General features: G+C 41.5%; 1 protein-coding gene across 3 annotated transcripts in view; it reads left to right on the top strand.

The window, feature by feature from the left end:
- aplp2 (amyloid beta (A4) precursor-like protein 2) overlaps nucleotides 1-21,101 on the top strand; it is a 208,939-nt gene that overhangs the window by 24,204 nt on the left and 163,634 nt on the right. The window lies entirely within an intron of this gene.

The following is a 21,101-nucleotide window of genomic DNA, read 5'->3' as shown; positions in this document are numbered from 1 at the left end:
TGGTTGGCTCCAAGCCTTAAGTTACGAGGAGACGTTTGGATTAGATTAGTTTCCCTACAGTGCGGAAACAGGTTCGGCCCAACAAGTTCAAACCGACCTTCTGGAGAGTAACTCACTCAGACCCATTCCCCTATTCCCTACTGATGCAGCTATCACTATGGGCAATTTATCATGGCCAATTCACCTGACCTGCAAATCTTTGGACTGTGGGAGGAAACTGGAGCACCTGGAGGAAACTCACGCAGACACTGGGAGAATGTGCAAACTCCATGCAGACAGTCACCCAAGGCTCAAATCGAACCCTGGTCCCCGGCGCTATGAGGCAGCAGTGCTAACCACTGAGCTACCGTGCCACCCCTAAACTTTATATAACCTGAATTTATATTTCCCAAAATCTAGTGTTCGGAGATAATAGTGTATAAATAAAGATTTCGTGGTATTAAAAGGATAGCAAGTTGTTGGAGAATCTTGGTTAAAGGACCTGAGTTCATCTTTTATTATTAGAGTGGTGCTGGATGCGCACAGCAGGTCAGGCAGCATCCGAGGAGCAGGAAAATCCTGATGAATGGCCTTTGCCCGAAACGGCGATTTTCCTGCTCATCGAATGCTGCCTGACCTGCTGTGCTTTTCCATCACCACTCTAATCTCAACTCTTGTTTCCAGCATCTGCAGTCCTCAGCTTTTATTATTGTATTACTGAAAGGAGACAATTTGGTCCATTAAGCCTATGTTGTCTTTCCATGGAACACCTCAGTAAGTCTGACTCCCCTGCTGAATCCCTGTAGTTATACAGATTTATTTCTTTCAGGAGTCCATCCAATTTTTGTTTTGATTACATAAACTATTTCTACCACACTCAAAGGCAGTGTGTTTTCCACTTGCTGCACAAAAGTTTCTTCCTTGGATTTCTCCTGGATCTCTTGCCCAAATTTTTGGATCTGTGTACCCCAGTTCTTCCACCATATAATGGGAGCTGCATCACTACCTTCTGGAAATCTGTTGTCTCTTTCACTGATAACAAACATTCTCTTTCTATACACTTTGAACTGTGTCTTTTAGCCTATATTGAATCTCCCTGTCCCTTCCACCAAAGTGCATCACTTTGTGCTTCTGTCTGTTTAAAAAAAAACTGCTTATTTTGCAAGCATAACCCCTGTTGCAGGCAATTCATTGTCATCCTCAGTTTGCCACTCCAAGTCTGGTGTCATGGATGCATTTTGAAATGTAACACTGAATTCCAAATTCCAGATTTTTAAAAAAAAAACAATGGTCCAAGTCCTGAAGTTTGGAAAATAATACCATTAGCCATCCTCCAGTCTGAAAAATAGCTATTTACTACAACTCGCGAGTTTCTGTTCTTAAGTCAATTTTTCATTCAAACTACGTGATCTTTCTATTCTTTGGGCATTAATTTTATGGAATTGGCTCTTTTTATGGCATTATGTTGTTTTTTTGTCAAAAGGAATCGCTCCACACTTTATCTGTTACTTGTCCACCCATTTCTTCAATTTATCTGTCCTTTTGAAGTTCTGCACTACCCTTATAATTCATAGTTCCAAATTTCATATCAACTGCAAATTACCGTACTCTAAAGTCTTGGGTCATTAATATATCAAGAAGAACAGAGATCCTAAAATTAATATCCATGGAACTTTACTTTAAACTTCCCTTCAATCTGAAAAACATCTGTTCACCCTATTTTTGTTAACGGTTACTCAGTCAACTTTATTTATTTTGCAACGATCTCTTTGATTCCACGGTCTGTTAACTTGCTTAAAAAATCTATTGTGTGACATTTTATCAAATACCTTCGGGCAGCCTATACCTTTGCTTTTCTAACGCATTGAAATATTTCACCTCAAGATTTTTCAAAAATGTTTATTTAAATGCAAATAAATACCTTTGCACATACCTTTCACTCTGAGAACTCCAAAATGAAATGAAGTGCTTCCATTCTGAATGCGCAATCTAGAAATACAAATTGAAGTTAAAAGCTAGGCAGGTTCTGTCTACTTTAACACCCAAATTTACAAAAATTACATTATTAACCACCTTCACATCATACTTTGTCTATTTCTAATCTAAATCTTATGATCATTATTACCTAAGCATTCCTCCACTGACACTTCGCCCTCTTGACTCCTTCATATGGCAGAAGATGGTGGGATAGTATTAATATCAGACGAGTTATCCAGAGTCCCACATTAATATTTTTGGGTCATGGGTTGGAATCCCATTCTTGTGGTTGATGAAATTTTAATTCCATTCAAACAAAAATATCTGGAATTAAAAATTAATCTAGTGGTGACCGTGTAACCATAGTCGATTGTTGAAATACCTATCTGGTTCACCAGTGTCCTTCAGGAAAGAAAACCTGCAGTCCTTAGTTGTTGTGGTCTGCATGTGACTGCAGATCTCCAGCTGTGTGGTTTATCCTTAACTGTTTGTGAAATGGTGTAGCAAGGCACACAATTCAAGGGCAATTAGGGATTAGACAATAAATGCTGGCCAAGCTAGTGAATCCAAATCTGTTGAACAAATATACTTTAAAAAGTTACCGGCTAACACTTACTAATCAAAGAACCTCTTCCAAGCAGATTTCAAAATTTTTTTCCTCTCCCTATGCTTCACGATATCATCCCAATCAAAATTCGAATGATTAAAGCCCCACTATCATGGTCTATATCTCTTGCAAATCTATCTCTTTCTTACTGTAGAATGTACCTCGTGCTTCTAGCTTTAACCAAAAGGATTTAGTGTTTAACTCCTGATACACATTCTCTCATTACAGCATTACAGTGTGTTTCCTAATCAGTTCTGCAATTGATCTTTATCTTCTATCTTTCCTCAACATTTGCTCCATTTTTAAGCTATGCTTTCCTCATTATTATCACTATATGATATTCCCACATGACTATTTGTGCTTACAGTTGAGAGTGTAGTGCTGGAAAAGCACAGCAGGATTTCTGATGAAGCGCTTATGCCTGAAATGTCGATTCTCTTGCTCCTCAGATGCTGCCTGATTTGTGCTCTTCCAGTACCACACTCTCAACTCTGATATCCAGCACCTGCAATACTGACTTTCTCCTGTTTGTGCTTACAGTTTGTCATCTTTGTTTTCTACACTTTTGCAATGCTTTCATCAATGCATTGTAATCTTCCTTACATTTTTCTTTAACTCTTCTTAGTCTCCTGTCTCAAATGGATCTTTGGTACTATTCAACTCTGTTTATGGATTTGATTCTACTTCTGTATGTTTATGCCCAACCAATTTATTTTAACCTCTCCCAAAGTGGACCAGTGATCCTTTCTGCAAGAACATTGACTCCAATGTAATTCAAGTGTAGTTGGTCCTGTTTGACTTGTTGCTTCCTGTCCCAATTGGTCCCCCTGTCCCAAGAGTCTAAAGTCCTCTTGTGCCAAGACTTAAACCATATTGACCCGTCTTATCATCTTGTTTCTACTTCAGCTGGTACAGGCATTGAGAGTAATTTACAGATTACTACCTTCAAGGCTGTACTTTATACCTACTTATGCAGTCCAAATATGTGCACATTAGGTGGATTGACCATGCTAAATTGCCCATAGAGTCCTGGGAAGTGCAGACTAGGTGGAATAGCCATGGGAAGTGCAAGATAACAGCGATAGGGTGGTGGGGGGCCTGGGTGGGAATGCTTTTTGGACAGTCAGTGTGGACTGAATGGCCTGTTTCCACATTATAGCAATTCTATGATTCCTCGTGAGTTCTTGAAAATCTGACCATAAGTCTTCAATACTTGTCCCCTCTCTGTCATTGACACCAGTATGTACACAGTTTCCAGCTCAGTTTCACTCCATTATGGAATTTATTCTAACATCCGGGAGTCAGTGCACCTTTTATGGTATGATGACAGTTGCAGAAGTATCTGTCTGCCCCTTACCTATGGAATGTCCTATGACAATTGCCTTTCTGCCCTTCCCCCTTCTTGCATTCTCATCTATTTGTGCTATTGTTTGGATTGCACTCTTTTGAAGAATGAAACATGAAATTTCAATACAACAGGGTGGTTGGAATTTGGGACTGCCTTCCACAAAAGACAATTGGGAACACACTACCTGCTTCCCCTCCAAGCCACTCTCCATCTTGATTTGGAACTATCTAACTGTCACTGGGTCAAAATCTGGCACTCCTTTCTGAATTGCAGCTTGGGTGTTCCTACCCTCCCATGGACCGTAGTAGTACAAGAAGGTGACTCACCACCTTCTCAAGGGCAATTAGATATGGGCAGTAAATGCTGGCCTAACCCGTGACAGCCACATCTCATGAGTGAGTTAAAAAGTGGTATTTGATGCCAGATCAGTTTTTGAATTTGTAACTCGATGATATATTTATTTTAGCAGGCAGTATTAAGTTCTTTGGAGCAATGGTAATTTTGTGAAGTTTAGAAAATTGTGCTTAAATACCTATATGTCCTTATAAAAGATATGTAAAAGGACATAAAGTTGTCAAGTTCATCACAATTGTGACGTGCAATTTGAGCTTTGCACAGTTTTGACCACTCCAGGGCATAAAGAACATCGATAACCTCCAGCTTAGATTCAGCCGGATGATTATAAGGTTGGAACATGATAATTATGAAGGCATACTTGTGATATTGAAGCAAAGAAGATTGAGTAGAAAACTATCAAGGGTTTTCGGAGGGTATAAAAGTGAAAGACTGCTCCCAGTTCTTTACATGGTGTTGATGAGTGACTGATTTAAAAATAAAGTTGTCACAACATGATGAGAGTTGGTTGAGGTTTGCGCATAGTAGAGGTGTGTGTGGAGGTGCAGCAGGACTGAGTGTGTAGGTGGGGATGGATGGAAGATGAAAGTCATTGTTAATTTGCTAATTGGATTGTGACCTTTGACTTGAATGACTTTATCAGAAACTGAAACCTTTTGGAAAGAATCCTGAGATGGAATATAAATCAACAACCTAAGTTTTATGTGGGTGCATTGACATTTATTTATTAGAGTGGAATGGAGACTGCTTTTTGAACAATTCTATTTTTTACTGGCAGTTTTATATTCTTACTGAATAACTAAATTCAGTTCATTTGATTAGCTGATATGAACTCTTGAAAATTTGTTATATTCATGGGATGGTCTAAAGACATATGACATCCAGGTGGTTGATTGTACATGTCTCTTAGAGTCTATAACAGTTTTTGTTGCTCTTCTGGTATTCTGTGACGGGTAAAATATGTCTCGTAGGAAACTTTGGAGGCTAACCTGGTAAGTGTCCTATGTTTTCGTTACCTTTCATGTCTTATGTTGACTTGGCTTCTGTTGCTTAGTGCTGGGTTGTTTTCTTTGGTTCAGTTGTTTAAAGTGTGCCCTTCAGCACAATGCTTGTTGTTCAAAGGCAATCAATCTTTTTATAGTACTTAACTGCATTGCTTTCAAGGTAATGATTTACCACAGCTCATGTTTCCATCCTACCTTAACATAAGCAGTGTCCCTTGGCACTTTGCAGGGGTGAGTCTGTCCTTCCCAGACTGAAGAAAAGAAGTGAAAGGGGTGTTACAAGGGGGAGTGTGGTAATGGAAAATGTTTCAAATGGGATTCAGCATTACTATAAAGGTACATAAACAATTAAAAACTTCAGTTCACACAGAATGGTAAACATTCAGTTTGGAATTCAGACTTGTCTGCATTGGTTTGTGCAATGCAGCAAATTTTATTGTTAGTTCTTGCCAGTTAATTGATAGTTTTTATGCTAAGTATTTGAAGCCGTTAATTTTGAACCTAGTTCCTGCAGGAACCCCCAGCTTGTTCTATAAGGGTTGTGTTTGCCAATTTTGAGACTGAAGGAGAGTTAATATGATGTCTTGTTTCAGTATATCCAAAGGTTATTGAACAAACAGCTAATAAGATCGCAGGATATTTGGTGGGGGAGGCATCTTTGATTTTCTAGCCAAAGACATTCAGATGTTCACCTATTTCCAGTATTCATCCTCCACTTGGATCCTTTCCTCTGGCCTTTTACCTATCCTCGATCTCTTCGCTGAAAACTGCCAATGTGACAGCGGCTGTCTTAATTTCTCTGCTCTCCCCACCCACTGTAACCTGTCCCCTTCTGAAATTGCTGCACTTCGCTCTCAGCTCTCCCACCATGCGCGCACGCACGCACACACATGCCGTGCCCCTTGACAAAGGTGCCGTTATAGTCTGCTGCACTGACCTTTACCTTGTCGAGACTGAACACCAACACTCGGACACTTCTTCCTCCCTTCCCTGGACCATGACCCCACATCCGAACAGCAAGCCATTGTTGCCAGGACTGTCACCGGCCTCATTATCTGGGGAGACCTTTTTCCCCACTGCCTCCAACCTTATAGTCTCCCAACCCCAGGTAGTCTGCTCTTACTGGGTAAAAACAATGACTGCAAATGCTGGAAACCAGATTCTGGATTAGTGGTGCTGGAAGAGCACAGCAGTTCAGGCAGCATCCAACGAGCAGCGAAATTGACATTTCGGGCAAAAGCCCCTCATCAGGAATAGGGCTTTTGCCCAAAACGTCGATTTCACTGCTCGTTGGATGCTGCCTGAACTGCTGTGCTCTTCCAGCACCACTAATCCAGAGCCTGCTCTTACTTCCTGCCCAAAACTGACAAACCAGACTGCTCCTGGAGGCCTGTTGTATTAACCTGTTCCTTCCCACTGAGCTCATTTCCTCCTACCTTGACTCCATTCTCCCTCCACTTGTCCAGACCTTGCCCACCTACATCTGCGATTCCTCTGATGCACTCTGCCATGTTGACAATTTGTAGTTCCCTGGCCCTAACTGCCTGCTGTGCACCATGGCTCTCCAATCCCTTTACACTTCCATTTCCCACCAGGATGGTCTGAGTGCTCTCAGTTTCTTCCTCGATCAGAGGCCTGAACAATTCCCACACACCACCGCTCTCCTTCACTTGGCTGAACTTGACTGAACAATTTCTCCTTTAATTCATCTCACTTCAGCCAAGTTAGAAGAGTGGCTGTGGGTATCTGCATGGTCCCAGTTATGCCTGCCTCTTTGAGGTATGTGGAACAATTCTTGTTCCAGTGCTGCACTAACCCCCTCCCCTATTTATCTTTTTCGGTATATCAATGACTGTTTCAGTGCCGCTTCATGCTCCTGCCAGGACTTTGACAAATTTGTTTATATTGCCTCCAGTTTCCACCCATCGTTAATGTTCACATCGTCCATTTCTGACACTTACCTTCGTTTCCTTGATATCGCTGTCTCCATTTTGGGAAATAACCTGTTCACTGCCATTAACTCCCACAGTTATCTTCATGACAGCTATTCCCACCCCATGTTCTGCAGGGATTCCATCCCATTTTCCCAGTTCTTTTGCCTATGTCGTATCTGTTCAGACGATGCCACCTTCCAGAACAGTGCTGCTGATCTGGTTTCCTCCTTCGATAACTCTAATTTCCTGCCTAATGTGATTGACAGGGCCATCAACCACATCCAATGTATCATCCGTGCTCTGCCCTTGCCCCTTTCCAATACTCTGAGAGTGTGATTGGGTCCCCCTTGTTCTCACTTTTTACCTCACCAGCTGAGGCATTCAAAGGATCACTTTCTCCCATTTCAGACAACCCCACAGAACACCACCACCAAATACATCTTCCCCTCACTCATCAGTCTGCATTTCACAGGGATTGTTCCCTCCAGGACACACTAATCCATTTCTCGATTACCAACACTATCCCGTGGCATCTTATCATCTAACTGCAGAAGATGCAACACGTGCACCTTCACCTCCCTGCTCACTATCTATGGGCTTGAACAGTCTTTCAAGGTAAAGCAGCATTTCAACTGTACCTGCTCCAAACCTTGTGTATTGCATTTGTTGCACCCAATGTGGCCCACTCTACATTGGAAAAATGAAACGTAGTCTGGATGACTGCTTTGCAGAACACCTCTGGTCCATGTGCAAGATGACTCCAACCTTCCTGTAGCTGGTCATTTTAACACAGCATCCTGCTGGCATGCCCACTGGTTTATCTTCAAGATGTTTCTGTGTTCCAGTGAATCACAACACAAACTGGAGGAGCAGTATCTTATCTTCAAACTAGGCAATTTACAATCTTCCGTGCTTAATACTGAGTTCAACATCTTAAAGTTATGAACCCATTCCTTCCCTTTCTTTTAGCTTTGCTCATTAGATTCTCTGTCACTATGTCCCTCCACACCCCCAACTCACCTGTTTCTTTCCAGTCTGGAAGTTAGACACACAATTGTTCTACCTTTCTCACATTTTGGTCTCTTAATTTGAACTATGAACATCCTTTCACCCCATCACTCCACTCCAGCTTCTCCCTTCCTCCCCCCCATTCCACCCCCCCCAAAAAAAACAATTACACAAATGCTGCCATTTCCAAAGATTTCAATGACATTCCAGGCAATTAGAAATGTGCGATTGCTGGAATTATTTTCTCCTTTTCTCTCAGACTCCGACAGCTCCAAATTCTTTGCCGAGTCCATCAGCTTTGCTTTGCGTGCTTTTCATAAAACTACCAAAGTGACCTCTTAAACTCCCAGGAAACATTTGGTGACTGAAACAGCCATGACTGCACAAGGCACCCCCAGTTTAACCCATCCGATTTCAATACCTGGAATAAAAGATACTAACACATAGCACTCGCCACCTTTGAGTCCAATAATTCTAAACTCAACCTGGCATTAGAGATTTTGATCCCGACGAGTGCTCCCAGTTTGTTATGGACAAGATCAAACTCCCTCACAATATATTAAGATGATAGTCTGGACCCTAACTTTATCTTACATTTACTTTTGAAATAAAGTGTTGCATTCCAGATATAATTTGACTGGTTAAACTGCCCGATTTAAAGCAAAGCACACTTTATTAGAGTCATGATCATAGAGTAATGGAGATGTACAGCATGAAAACAGACCCTTTGGTCCAACTAGTCCATACCAACCAGGTATCTTAAATTAAGCTAGTACCATTTGTAAGCATTTGGCCCATATCCCCCTAAACCCTTCTTACTCATATACTCATCCTGGTGCATTTTAAGTGTTGTGATTGTAGTAGTCTCCTCCACTTCCTCTGGCAGTTCATTTCATTCACGTACCTCTGTGAAAATGTTGCCCCTTGGGTGTCTTTTAAATCTTTCTCCTCTAATCTTAAACCTTGCCCTCCAGCTTTGGACTCCCCTACCCTGGGGAAACGATCTTGACTTTTCATGCTCCTCGTGATTTTAGAAACTTACGTAAGATTACCCCTCTGCCTCTGAGGCTCCAGGGTATGTAGCTCCAGCCTATGTAGCCTTTCCCTACAGCTCAAACCTTACAACTGTGGCAACATCCTTGTAAATCTTTTCTGAACCCTTTCAAGTGTCACAACTTCCTTCCTATAGCAGGGAGACCAGAACTGAACACAGTATTCCAAAAGTAACCAAACCAAATGACCTGTACAGCCACAGCATGACCTCTCAATGCACTAATCAATAAAGGCAAGTATACCAAATGCCACCATCACTATCTACCTGTGACGCCACTTTCAAGCTAGATACCACCTTCATCTTATCTTCCTGAGACTCCATTTTGAAGGAACCTGCACCTGGTCTCTCTGATTGGCAGCACTCCGTAGGGTCTTGCCATTAAGTGTTTAAATCCTACCTTGATGTGCTTTACCAAAATGCAGCATCTTGCATTTATCTAGATTAAGCACTATCTGTCACTGCTAAGCCAATCATCTTATCTGAAGGTCTCTTTATAATCTGAGATAACCTCCTTCACTGTCTACTTTAATAACAATTTGGTGATAGATAACATACAATAAAAGAAAAAAGGAATTGGAATAACAACTCTATCGGAAAACTTAACCTAATAATAGATGCACTATTACTAATTAACTATTCGAATATACACAGCCTTGGCAAAAGGCAGATTCAGAACACATATGGTCTTATGTGCAACTCCCAAAGCCACAAGAGAACCTCCTTGTGGCTGCAAACAAGAAAAGTGAAAATGGCTTTTACCTCTTCATGACCTTAACAGCAACTGTTGAAAGCTAAACCTGAAATCCTTGGTTCTGTGGGAGCTCAACCACATCCATTCAGGCTGCTTCTATTGTTCCAACTTGAAGAATTAAAAAAACACCAAAGCTTCATAAGTTATTTATCTTCTCATAGATTGCTTGGCACCTATTTCCCAAGCTCTTTCTAAACACAACCAGGACAAAACACACTTCTTAAAGCCAAGGTATCATCACACGCAGCTTCAGACATCTTACTACTCAAGAGCCTTCTATGTGTTCCCTTCAATACACTATCTAACAGGATTTGCTTAGGCTACTCGCAGGACCATTGTTCCCTATGACAAAGAGGTGGTGAGTTCATGGAATGCCCTGCCAGGAGCAGTGGTGGACTCTCCCTCTTTATGGTCATTTAAGCGGGCATTGGATAAGCATATGGAGGTTATTGGGCTAGTGTAGGTTAGGTAGGCTTCGGTCGGCGCAACATCGAGGGCTGAAGGGCCTGTACTGCGCTGTATTTTTCTATGTTCTATGTTCAGTTTGGGGATAGATCATTGAGAATGAGATATTTCTTCATCCAGAGTAGTGAGCTTGTGGACCTTTCTGAGACAGAAGGCAATTGAGGTCCAAATGTGACATATTTTCAGAAGGAGTTAGGTACTGTTTTCAGGGCTGAAGGAATCAAAGGGTATAGGGTGAAACTGGGAGCAGGGTACAGAATTGGATGATCAGCCATGACCATATTGAATGGTGAAACAGGGTGAAAGACCTACTACCTATCTTCTATGTTTCTATTATCTAACCTTTCCCGAGTATATAATGTTCTAGCTCCCAATAGCCAGTTCACTATTGAGTGTAATCTTCTGACACATTTTTCCTGATCAAAAAATTACACACTTCTAGTCTCTAACTCGCAAGCAGTTATTTTCTCTGCAGTCCTACCTGAGTTTATTGTAGGGACCTTGAGTCCAATTGCAACTTTGAGAAGTGCCTGGAAACTGTTTGCTAGTATAATCTATAGTATAACGTGGAGTTTGCACGTTCTCCCCGTGTCTGCGTGGGTTTCCTCCGGGTGCTCCGGTTTCCTCCCACAGTCCAAAGATGTGCGGGTCAGGTGAATTGGCCATGCTAAATTGCCCGTAGTGTTAGGTAAGGGGTATATGTAGGGGTATGGGTGGGTTGCGCTTCGGCGGGTCGGTGTGGATTTGTTGGGTCGAAGGGCCTGTTTCCACACTGTAAGTAATCTAATCTAATCTCTTATATGGTCTGATGGATTTTCCTATGCCTTTACGAACTTTACAACAAACCCAAGATCCTACTTTGATTTTGTGTGGTACTTACTTCAATTGTGTTAGCCTTGACCCTGATTGTGTCTGTCTCCTGCTGTGATTTCTAGTTGTTGGTTCTTGTTACCTATTGCCTGAATCTTCTATCCACTCAACATCAAATTCATTCTCAAATGTATGCTCTTGAACATTCTTGTAGATTATTTTCCAAAGCTCGAACTATTTGGTCATTCTTGTTAACAGGCAAGTGTTGTATCACTTCATCTTGTGTCTGCTTTTCTCCTTTGTGAGCAACCACTTCAAGATCTCATTTCAATCTCAGTTCTGTTGGCTCATTAGTTTTCTTGTATTTCTTTCCTGTATCCTTGGGTTTAACTTCTTTTTCTTCCTCATACTCTAAATTAATCTAGCCCCATTTGCCAGCATTTAACCCATACCCCTCTATACCCTTCCTATTAGATTAGATTACTTACAGTGTGGAAACAGGCCCTTCGGCCAAACAAGTCCGCATCAACCCGCTGAAGCGCAACCTATCTATCCCCCTAGATTTACCCCTTCACCTAACACTACGGACAATTTTGCGTGGCCAGTTCACCTAACCTGCACATTTTTGGATTGTGGGAGGAAATTGGAGCACCCGGAGGAAACCCACGCAGACAAAGGGAGAATTGAACCCGGGTCTCTGGTGCTGTGAGGCAGCAGTGCTAACCACTGTGCCACCATGCCACTCATTATTCATGGACCCATCCAGATGCCTTTTAAATGCTACAAATGTAGCAGCCTCCACCACTTCCTCTGGCAGCTCATTCCATACACACACCACCCTCTGCATGAAAAAGTTGCCCTTTACGCCCCTTTTGAATTTTTCCCCTGTCACCTTAAACCTTGCCCTCTAGTTTTGGACTGCGCTACCCCGGGGAAACGACCTTGGCTATTCACCCTGTCGATTTTATGAGCGTCTAGAGCGCCACCTCTCGGCCTCGGAAGCCCTAGGGAAAATAGTCCCAGCCTATTCAGCATCTCCCTCTAGCTGAAACCCTCCAAGCCTGGCAACATCCTTGTAAATCTTTTCTGAACCCTAGCAAGTTTGACAACATCCTTCCTGTAGCAGGGAGACCAGAATTGAATGTAGTGTTCCAAAAGTGGCCTCACGAATTTCCTGCACATCTTTTGTAGTAATATGAAACAAAAACAGAAAATGCTGCAAATATTCAGATCTGGCAGCACTTGCTCCCAGCTTTCTTTGTCATTTCCCACATTCTCATCTACAGATAAAAAAAAGTTTATAAAAATATCACAAAAAAGGGACCCCGTATTGATCTCTGTTCCAATCACACAAACAGCCTCCAACCACCACCCCCTGTCTCCTGTCACTAAGCTAATTTTGGATTCAACCTGCCAAGTTTCCCTACCTCCTTTCAGTTTCCCATGTAGGACCTTGTCAAAGTCCTTGTTAAAATTGATATAAACTGTTGCTAAGTACGCTAGAACTGTCATCCCATTCCCCCCCTCAATCAAAGCAAAATGCTCAGAGAGACAGTATAGTTTTACTACCTCCATCTTTATTCTAGGCCCTGGAGGCAGAGAGAATGATTGCCCATGTGCACAGAGACATGAGTTCATAGTCTTTTCTGGAATAGCAGTTTCTTAATAAACTATATAGTCATTTTACAGGGAAGAGCATCCAGTAAGGCAACGTACATATTAATTAGGTGACGGTTACAATCAGCGAGTGTCAATAGTAAAGATTAAGCCATCTGCTGTTACGCAATGAATGACTGGCTTCACATGATGGATCCTTTTCACCTTGTTAAACTGACCTCACATACTGAACGCTTGCAATATTGTTAAATGGCTCTACATAATGACTGTTTTTCCACCTGTTAACCCGTTACCCTCAGCTGCAGCATCCCATTGTTAACTGTAAGTTCTTACCAGATGTGAGTCATGCTCAGCTGAACCTCTTGTTTCACAAAACTCAGAACTTATCTCTTTCCCTCCCTGCTTTCCACATTCCCAGAGCAATTATAGATCGGGCGGCAGGAAGTTAGAATTTGGTGTTTGTAAAATGGGGAAAGGATTGCGTGGTCCCTTTTTAAAAGATGGTGTTTTTCCTGCGCTTAGTGATTTAAAATGGATGTCTATGAGTCTTAGCTTGAAAGTTGCAAGTACACGAAGACCGAATTGAAGCATTTACATTGAAAGGCAGTACAGTTCGTAGGCCCAACATGTGATTTTACAAAGACATCAGGCTTTTGAATTTAGCCAATCAATTTCAACCAGGCACTTAGATACCATAAACCTATTGAATTTAAATCTAGTTTTGACAACAAATGACCAAGAAAAAATAAGAAATAACGATATGTCATCAAGGGTATAAAAGGGAATGGTTGAACAAAGACCCCAGTATAAGTTGCCATCCAGCATAGCTAATGGCCCTCAGTTCTCAAGAGAGAATCTCTGGTTCTCACAATCTCACCTATGTCAGAGAGAAAATGTCAGCTAAATAACAATGGTACCAATGACTGAACAGGGATTCCTGACAGAAGAATGGACGGAGAAGGCAGGAACATTCTGGAAGAGAGACAACCTGGCTGTGATTTCGAAAGACTAAATTCTGTTTTTGTTATGCGTAGTTCTTGTAATTATTGGAACAGCATATTATTAGAATATTGTTATATTCGGGAATAATTAATAGTTAGAAGAGATTTATTTGGTTTGTTAATAGTTTAGTTAAGTTGTTCACTGTTAGAGTTAGACAAGTAAATTGTTACATGTTGATTTTAAAGTGAGTGCCAGGGGTTTATTTAACCACTGGAAGTTGCTGAGAAAGCAGATTACTTTACTTTTTGCATTCTTTTCACAGATTACAGGGCGAGGTGCTCCTCTTTGGGTGTTTAGTTTTCGTTCTCGGGCGGGTGATTCTATGTCTGCTTTATAACAAAATAATATCAGCTTGGGATACAGCTCATCTGGAACAGTCTGCTGGTTCTTGAAGAGCTGAGCAGATGGTACATAAGAACAGGGATAGACCATTCAGTGCACTTAGCCTGCTCAGCTATTCCATTAATTGTGGCTGATCATCTACCTTGATGCACCTTTCCCTGCACTATGTCCCATAATTCCACACTTCGTGAATGTTGACCATGCTTAGTGATGCCAGAGCCCTCCAAGGTCCAGAATTCAAAATATTGACCAAACTGAGTGAAAAATGGGTTGTTCCATTCCCTCTGAAGTTTGTCTCTACACATTACCGAAGAGGAGCGAAGGATACGATACCAGTGATTAATGCCAAAGCCCTGTTGCCTGTGGAGAGGGTGTTGTTTGACTTTCTTGTACAGCTACAGTTTGTGTGGTGAAGGTGCTTGTGGTTGGGTAAGAGCCATTACAGATTATTCATTCAGCAACAGTGACGATTTGAAGATAGTGTCCAAATCAAGAACAGTTCGTAGTTTATTATCATGCTTATAGTTTCACAAAAATATTATTGGGAATTTTAGACATAAGGCCACAGAAGGATGATATTAGGTCAGGTGACCAAAAGCATTGCCAAACAAGGAGGTTTTGAGGAATCTCTTAAAGTGAAGTTTTGGCTGCAAATTTCAGACCTTGTTGCTTTGGCAACTGTAGAAACAGCCACACATGTGAAGTAATGAACTAACAGATCGTTGGGAGTCTCGAACAGAATGGGGTTGTCGAGGTCTCAAAGGGTGTGTGATGCAGCGAGCTAGGGATGATCACAGCCAGGAATTAAATCAAGGGTGAGGATTTTAAATTGAGGGATATGGGCCGGGTGCTGGCAGGTAAGACTAGATTGGGTTGGGATATCTGGTCGGCATGGATGGGTTGAATCAAAGGATCTGTTTCCATACTGTGCATCTCTATGGCTGTATGGCTAAGTATTCTGATGTATTCTCATTCCTGGTGTTTTGCTTTATTAAGTTGGCTGAGGTATTACGTTGGCTATTTTGAATAGTTTAAAAAATGTTCAGACTCTGCTCCCATCAAATTTTGAGAAAGGGAGTTTCTGTTATAATTCTGTTATATATTGTTATTCTGTTATATTCTGTTAATCTGCCTGTTTTTCCTATGTTCTGTTCATTAATTTTCTTGCAGTTGACCTAACTGATCAGGACATTGGCTTCTGTGTATGTTCCTTTGCATTGCATCTGCCCACATTGAGTTCTTGCAGTTTATATACTGGATGACTGTTTTTTTTAAAGACTCACTGGAGTTTAGAATATACTTTTATTTTATTGAAACATAAGATTCTGAAATAGCTTAATATATCATCCCGTTACCCCCTCAGTCGAAACAAAACGTTCAGAGACACTAGTTTTACCTCCTTCGTTTTTATTCTGGTTCCTGAAGGAGAGAGTACAATCGTGACCACATGCACAAAGGCATGAGGTCACGATCTTCTCTTGCATAACAGTTTCTCAATTAACTACATAGTCATTTTACAGGAGGAGCATCCAGATAAGGCAACATAGATATTAATTGGGTGACCATTACAATCAGAGTATCAGTAGCAGAGACCAAGCCCTTTACTCTTATGTCGTGAATGTTCTTAACCATGTTAACTGGATTTATACAATGAATACCTTTCCCCTTGTTAGCTGACCTTGCAATTTTGTTAAATGGCTCTACATAATAACAACTATTCCGTCTTGTTAACCTATTACCCTTACCTGCAGCATCCCATTGTTAACTAAGTTCTTACCTGATCTGAGTCATGCTCAGCTGAACCTCTTGTTTCACAAAACACAGAACTTAACGGTTTGCTTACCTGCTTATACCCTATCCACATTCTCAAATAGGATAGGCACTGAGCGGATTTGTTATGAAGATAACTATTGCAGTGTAGTCTTGTGATTGAGTCATATAGCTCCACAGCACCGATAAAGACTTTTTGGCCCTTTACACTGTTGCGGTCAAAAACAACCACCCAACTATTCTTACCTTATTTTCCAGCATTTGGCCCATTAACCTTGTTTATCTTGCATCACAAGTGCATATTTAAATATTTCTTCAATGTCTTCAATGTATAGCTACCCCCTCAGACAGTTTCAGATTGTCACTGTTCTCTCTTCAAGTCCCTCCTAAATCTCCTGCCCCAGATTTCAAAACTGTGCCCCTGGTCATCGATCCCTCCATCAAGGGGAAAAGTTGATGTCTATCTTCTTAGTGCTCATCATAAATTTATGCATCTTAATCATGTTCTTTCTCAATTTCCTCTGCTCCAAGAGAAAAACAGTTTAGTCTATCCAATCTATCATCTAAACTCAAGTCTCAAGCCCAGAAATCAATCTAGTAAATCTCCTTTGCATCTTCTCTGACTGATAGCTGCCTTCCAGGTGGGGACATAGATCAGACTTGAGAAAGAAGGGTATAGGTCAGTGATAGGCTGAGGTCTTTCAGTGAACAATCATAGAGTCACCGGGTCATAGTATCATGGAGGTATACAGCACAGAAGCCGACCCCTCCGTCTAACTCGTCCATGCCAACCAGACATTCTATATAAATCTAATCCCTTTTGCCAGCATTCTGGGTAATCCAAGATGGAGGACGGGAAGAATTTCTGGCTGCTTTTTTGAGGTATTTTAGGTGTTGGAGGTGATTTCCTCAAATTTCAGGAGCAGCAATTACTGTTTTATATGCTGTTGTATTGTTTTGGAACTTTGAAGAAAAAAGTCAAAATGACAGCACTTGTAAAAAGGAGAGGTACAGACAAAGGCAGCACCGGTGCAGGAGAGAGAGAAAGAAAAAGAAACCCACACTACTAACTGACACAGCATTGTACCTGCACCGTTATTGCCTTTGCTGTTTGAATTCATGTATCGCTGGACATTGGAGTGCATCTGGGAAAATTAACAAACAGTGAAATTCGCAACTAACCATGGAGGAACCTGTTAGGGAGAGGTCACAGCACAGAAACAGATAAGTGAATATTTTTAAGTGTGGCCTCCAGAAAGTCTGCAGGTGTGAGCAGAGTTAGTTTTTTCTTGATTATATGTTTTATTGAGGTATGTCTCTTGATTAAACTTAACTTAATACTTCTGGTTTATATTTTTATCCTGGAGCAGTTTTTTTTTAGAGCAATAAGATGGTGCTATTTTCTGGGTCTGTAGATTGGATGAAGCAAAAATGGCCTTTAATAGAGTAATATGCTGCTCTTGTCAGATGTGGAAGTTTAAGGAGAGTTTACGTATTACTGAGAATTCTAGTGAGGAAAGAGATCAACCTGAGACTGATTCAGTTGAGAAAAAAGCAAGTCAAACAGTCAGAGACAAAGCAGAGAACAAGGTAGGGCTGATTAAGTAAACTGCATTTATTTCAATGCAAGAAGCCTAACAGGGAAGACAGATGAACTCAGGGCATGGTTAAGGATTGGGATATCATAGCAATTACAGAAAAGTGCCTCGGAGATCGACAGGACTGGCAGCTTCATGTTCCAGGATACAAGTGCTACAGGAAGGACAGAAAGGGATGCAAGAGAGGAGGGGGTGTGGCGTTTTTGATCAGGATGGCATTACAGCTGTACTGAGTTAGGACATTCCCAGAAATACATCCAGGGAGGTTATTTGGGCTGAACAGGATGAAAGGAATGATCACCTTATTGGGATTGTATTTTATACCCCCTAATAGTTAGAGGGAATTTGAGAAACAAAGTTGTAAGGAGATCTCTGTTATCTGTAAGAATAATAAGGTGGTTATGGTAGGGGATTTTAACTTTCCAAACATAGACTGAGACTGCCATAGTGTTAAGGATTTAGATGGAGAAGAATTTTTGTGTTCAAGAAAATTTTCTGACTCAGTATGTGGATGTACCTCTTAAAGAAAGTGCAAAACTTGACCTACTCTTGGGAAATAAGGCAGGGCAGGTGACTGAGGTGTCAGTGCGGGAGTACTTTGGGGCCAGCGACCATTTTTCCATTCATTTTAAAATAGTAATGGAAAAGGGTAGACCAGATTTAAAAGTTAAAGTTCTGAATTGGAGGAAGGCCAATCTTGATGGTATTAGGCAAGCTGGTATTAGCTGATTGGAGGCAAATGTTCACAGGTAAAGGGATGGCTGAAAAATGGGAAGCCTTCATAAATGAGATAACGAGAGATTAGAGACAATACATTCCTGTTAGGGTGAAAGGAAAGGCTGGTAGGTGTAGGGAATGCTGGATGACTTGAGAAACTGAGGGTTTGGTTAAGAAAAAGAAGGAAGCATATATTAGATATACATAAAATAAATCAAATTAATCCTTAGGAAAGTATAAAAGAAGTAGGAGTATACCTATGAGGGAATCAGGAGGGCAAAAAGGGAACACGAGATACCTTTGGTAAAGCAAGTTAAAGAGAATCCAAAGGGAATTTACAAATATATTAAGGACAAAAGGGAGGGAGAGAATAGGACCCTTCAAAGATCAGCAAGGCGGCCTTTGTGTGAAACCACAGGAGACGGAGATATTAAACTAGTATTTTGCATCAGTGTTTACTGTGGAAAAGTACATGGAAGATATAGAATGTGGGGAAATAGATGGTGACATCTTGAAAAATGTCCATATTAAAAAGGAGGAAGTGCTGGACATCTAGAGTCATAGAGATGTACAGCATGGAAACGGACCCTTTAGTCCAACCCATCCATGTCGACCAGATATCCCAACCCAATCTAGTCCCACCTGCCAGCATCCGGCCCATATCCCTCCAAACCCTTCCTATTCATATACCCATCCAAATGCCTCTTAAATGTTGCAATTGTACCAGCCTCCACCACTTCCTGTAATCCCCGGGACCTGATCAAGTGTACCCTAGAACTTTGTGGGAAGCCAGGAAGTGATTGCTGGGCCCCTTACTGAGATATTTGTATCATCGATAGTCACAGGTGAGGTGCCAGAAGACTGGAGGTTGGCTAATGTGGTGCCATTGTTTCAGAAGGGTGATAAGGACAAACCAGGAAACTATTGACCAGTGAACATGATGTCAGTGGTGGACTTGTTGGAGGGAATCCTGAGGGACAGGTACGCACATTTGGAAAGGTAAGGACTGATTAGGGATAGTCAACATTGTTTTGTGCGTGAAAAAACATCTCACAAATTTGATTGAGATTTTTGAAGAAGCAACAAAAGGATTGATGAGGGCAGAGCAGTGGACGTGATCTGTATGGACCTCAGGGAACCTTGTCATTTTAAATGCCTTACTATGGGAGACTGGTTAGCAAGGTTAGACATCTTGGAATTCAGGGAGAACTAGCCATTTGAATACAGAACTCTCTCAAAGATAGAAGAGAGAGGGTGGTGTGCAGGGTTGTTTTTCAGACTGGAAGCCTGTAACCAGTGGAGTGCTGGTTTTTCGTCATTTATATAAATGATTTGGGTGCGAGCATAAGAGATACAGTTAGCAAGTTTGGAGATGATACCAAAATTGAAGATGCAGTGTGCCGCAAAGAAGATTACTTCAGATTACAACGGGATCTTGATCAGATGGGCCAATGGACTGAGAAGTGGCAGATGGAGTTTAATTTAGATAAATGTGAGGTGCTGCATTTTGGGAAAGCAAACCTTAGCAGGACTTATACACTTGAATGGTAAGATAAGGTCCTCTGGAGTGTTGCTGAACAAGAATACCTTGGAGTGCAGGCTCTGGCTCCTTGAAAGTGGAGTCGCAGGTAGATAGGATAGTGAGGAAGGCGTTTGGTATGCTTTCCTTTATTGGTCAGAATATTGAATACAGGAGTTGGGAGGTCATGTTGCGGCTGTACAGGACATCGGTTAGGCCATGTTTGGAATATTGTGTGCAACTCTGGTCACCTTTCTATCGGAAGGATGTTGTTTTGGGGGTGGGGGGTTCTCTCTGTTCCGCAATCAGTCAATAAACACTAACACTCGGTCTTTTTCTGGAAGAATTCACACTCTCTCACTCACGCTCGGGCACAGGATCATCCAAAAACAGAGGTTAAACACTTCAGTGTTCCTCAGAGGAACTGCTTAAAACAAAGACGTTTTTATACTTAGAGAGGTCCAGGCCATAATTGTACATAATTACCAATTAATTAATGGAATGGTTTAATTGACAGCAACTCAACCCAATTATATTTCCTGGGAACCAACTTTGTTTTCAAAAACTTAAGCCCTTCTTATCTCATAGAACATAGAACATAGAAGGATACAGCGCAGTACAGGCCCTTCGGCCCTCGATGTTGCGCCGACCGAATCCTACCTAACCTATACTAGCCCAATAACTTCCAAATGCCTATCCAATGCCCGCTTAAATGACCATAAAGAAGGAGAGTTCACCACTGATACGGGCAGGGCATTCCATGAACTCACAACCCGCTGTGTGAAGAATCTACCCCTAACATCTGTCCTATACCTACCACCCCTTAATTTAAAGCTATGTCCCCTAGTAACACCTGACTCCATTAGCGGTAGAAGGTTCTTATTATCTACCCTATCTAAACCCCTAATCATCTTATACACTTCTATCAGATCTCCCCTAAACCTTCTCTTCTCCAATGAGAACAGCCCCAAGTGCCTCAGCCTTTCCTCATAAGATTTTCCTACCATTCCAGGCCATATCCTGGTAAACCTCCTCTGCACTCGTTCTAAAGCTTCCACATCCTTCCTATAGTATGGCGACCAAAACTGCACACAATACTCCAGATGAGGCCTCACCAGAGTCATATACAACTGCAACATGACCTCAGGACTCCGGAACTCAATTCCTCTGCCAATAAAGCCCAGTACACCATATGCCTTCCTCACAGCACTATTTACCTGGGTGGCAACTTTCAGAGATCTGTGT

The sequence above is a fragment of the Hemiscyllium ocellatum genome, chromosome 29 (genome assembly GCF_020745735.1).
Source record: "Hemiscyllium ocellatum isolate sHemOce1 chromosome 29, sHemOce1.pat.X.cur, whole genome shotgun sequence".
Taxonomy (NCBI): domain Eukaryota; kingdom Metazoa; phylum Chordata; class Chondrichthyes; order Orectolobiformes; family Hemiscylliidae; genus Hemiscyllium; species Hemiscyllium ocellatum.
Note: the sequence above shows the minus strand (reverse complement) of the source record. Positions and strands in the feature narration are given on the sequence as shown.